This window comes from Geotrypetes seraphini, chromosome 14 (assembly GCF_902459505.1).
Source record: "Geotrypetes seraphini chromosome 14, aGeoSer1.1, whole genome shotgun sequence".
Taxonomy (NCBI): domain Eukaryota; kingdom Metazoa; phylum Chordata; class Amphibia; order Gymnophiona; family Dermophiidae; genus Geotrypetes; species Geotrypetes seraphini.
This window is the reverse complement of record NC_047097.1, coordinates 58,044,118-58,047,062: the sequence shown is the minus strand read 5'-3', so window position 1 is coordinate 58,047,062 and position 2,945 is coordinate 58,044,118.

The following is a 2,945-nucleotide window of genomic DNA, read 5'->3' as shown; positions in this document are numbered from 1 at the left end:
AAGAAAAATGCAGTTGATCTAGTTGACTCCCATCCAGCTTTGGATGGTTGAAAGCTATTACCACATCTGTCAGGAACCGTAACAAGTGAAGATGAGCATTAGGTGTTATCACAGATGATAAATAAGCAGATTGTGTATTGTAGTAGATTTTATGAGTGAGGACCAAAATTTTGAATTTTATCCAGAATTTCATTGGAAAACAATGTAACTGTTTAAGAAGAGATTTGACATGATCATGATGTGTTACAAGACATAAAAGCCTTGTCACAGTATTCTAAAGAGTTTGTAATTGTTTTAGGTTGAATCTTGTAATACCTGCTTATATTACATTACAATAATCATAAAATGGGTTAATGTAAGTGTCTTGACCTCTCAATACCCTGAAGCAGTTTAACTTTTTAGGCTTGTAGCCTAAATATTACCAAGCCTGGACTCCATGTTCCTTGAACAGGTCTCCTTTTAATATCAATTTACACTTAGCTTGTAGATCTTACATCAGTGCTTTCTCAAAAAGTCCATACACTCAGCTGGCACATCCTATATACAGGGGAAGCCAGGAATGTTTTGCAGAGTCCCTATGCAGAGATAATATGGATTTTAGCTTCTCTCACAAGCTGAATTCCTACTATCAGTTAGGAGGCCAGCAAACCTAAAGTGTAAAAACAGATTGGGGAGACAAACTCTCTCTACAGCATGTGGTGGATAAGATGGAGTCAGCTTTTTTCACAGAGTTTAAGAAGAAGGCGGGCTCCAGCAGAAGTTGCAGCCAATACATCTGGCAGCAGTTAAGCAACCTGGGAGTTTGAGTCCATAGAACATACTTTCACATCTTAGGAAAATCTATATACTTGTTTTATACAAGAAACTGCACATATGAAACAGTAAGCATAATCAGCGTTTGAAGAGATGTCATGTCTAGGCAGTTATGGATGGCTCTTATCTTGCCTAGAAAGCAGATATCTTGGCTCTTATCTTGCATAGAAACCAGTTCTTATCATGGCAGATATTTGTAAAGAAAAAGAGAGTGTGCAGTCCAGTATAATATCTAAATATCTGAAAAAAGTTACAGGAGTAATCAGTTTGCCAAAAAGAGTAGGGCTGAGAGAGGGGATAAATTATGCACCAGTGAACCAAGATGCCACTGTTATCTTGGGGTTACGAGTCTAAACGATGTTCATGTAGCCATTTTGCTACTTCCTGAAGACATGTCTGTAATGATAGTAAATTGGTAGTATGGTCGCCGTACCTCAAGAAGGACATGGCGATACTTGAGAGGGTCCAGAGAACAGCGACGAAAATGATAAGAAGTATGGAAAATCTTTCATACGCTGATAGGTTAGAAAGGCTGGGGCTCTTCTCCCTGGAAAAGTGGAGACTTAGAGGAGACAATGATAGAAACCTTCAAAATCATGAAAGGCATAGAGAAGATAGACAGGGACAGATTCTTCAGACTGTGGGGAACCACAAGTACAAGGGGGCACTCGGAGAAACTGAAAGGGGACAAGTTTAGAACCAACGCCAGGAACTTCTTCTTCACCCAGAGAATGGTGGACACATGGAACGCGCTCCCGGAGGTTGTGATAGGGCAGAGCACGCTACGGGGATTCAAAGAAGGATTGGATAAATTCCTGAACGATAGGGAGATTGAGGGGTACAGATAAAAGTAGAGATAGGTTAGGAAGAATATAGATAGAAGAAAAAGAGGGATTATAGGGCTAAGTCAAGGAATACCTGACAGGTCATAGACCTGATGGGCCACCGCGGTGCGGGCTGCTGGGCGCGATGGACCTCTGGTCTGACCCAGCGGAGGCAACTTCTTATGTTCTTAATAGCCTCTCTATTAATGTGGCGGGGCATAATCAAAACATACATCTAAGTCTGATTTGGGCATATAATGGCGATGGATGCCCAAAGTCGGCAGTGGGGAGAATATATTTTTTTGAAAATCGTCTATCTGGACGTCCAGGTTACTGTTCGCCCAGACCGCCAGGAGGTCTATGTTTATATCACATTTTTGACCAAAATTTTGTCCAAGTCCCAAATGCCCAGAACAAGACCATTTAGGCATGGGAGGGGCCAATCTTGTAATGGATTGGCCACCCAGACATGGCAACAGAGCAGTGGGCACCTTAGAGGGCACTGCTGTGAAATTCACAAAAAGGGTGCCAGATAAACATCTCACCAGAACTCCTTTATAGGCTATGGTGAGCCCCTCAAAACCCACTATAGCCACCTTTCTACAACCCCAAAAGCCTTTATGGCTGCAGGTGGCACCTATATGTTTCTATACTGTATATGTAAACCAAAGTTGCCTGGTGAGCGTCGGGGCTTGTTACCTAAAGTGTATTTATAATCTGTGGTAGCATGAGTTAGAGGCATTGGCACCAATTTGGTCAGTTCCTCATGGTGCTTTAGGCAAAACTTTGTTAGAATCTAGAGATGGAGGAGAAGATCAAAGACAAGCAACAGGAGAGGTGTGGAGCTACTTGCTGCCCCTGGGGAAGAAATTAAAGCCAAAGGGTTTAGACTAAGTCTATAAGATCTGTGCATGATGAATAGAGGCATTTATATAAGGAACTGTTAGAAGAAAATGAGCATAAGAACTGCCATCTCCGGATCAGACCCATGGTCCATCGAGTCCAGTGATCCGCACATGCGGAGGCCCAGTCAGGTGTACACCTGATGTAGTTTTAGTCACCCATATCCCTCTATGCCTCTCGTAAGGAGATGTGCATCTAATTTGCTTTTGAATCCTAGAACGGTGGATTCCCTAATAACCTCCTCTGGGAGAGCATTCCAGGTGTCCACCACTCACTGCGTGAAGCAGAACTTCCTGACATTTGTCCTGGACTTGTCACCCCTTTTCAGTCCATGACCTCTTGTCCGTGTCACGTTGGACAATGTAAATAATTTATTTTCCTGCCCTATTTTGTCGATGCCTTTCA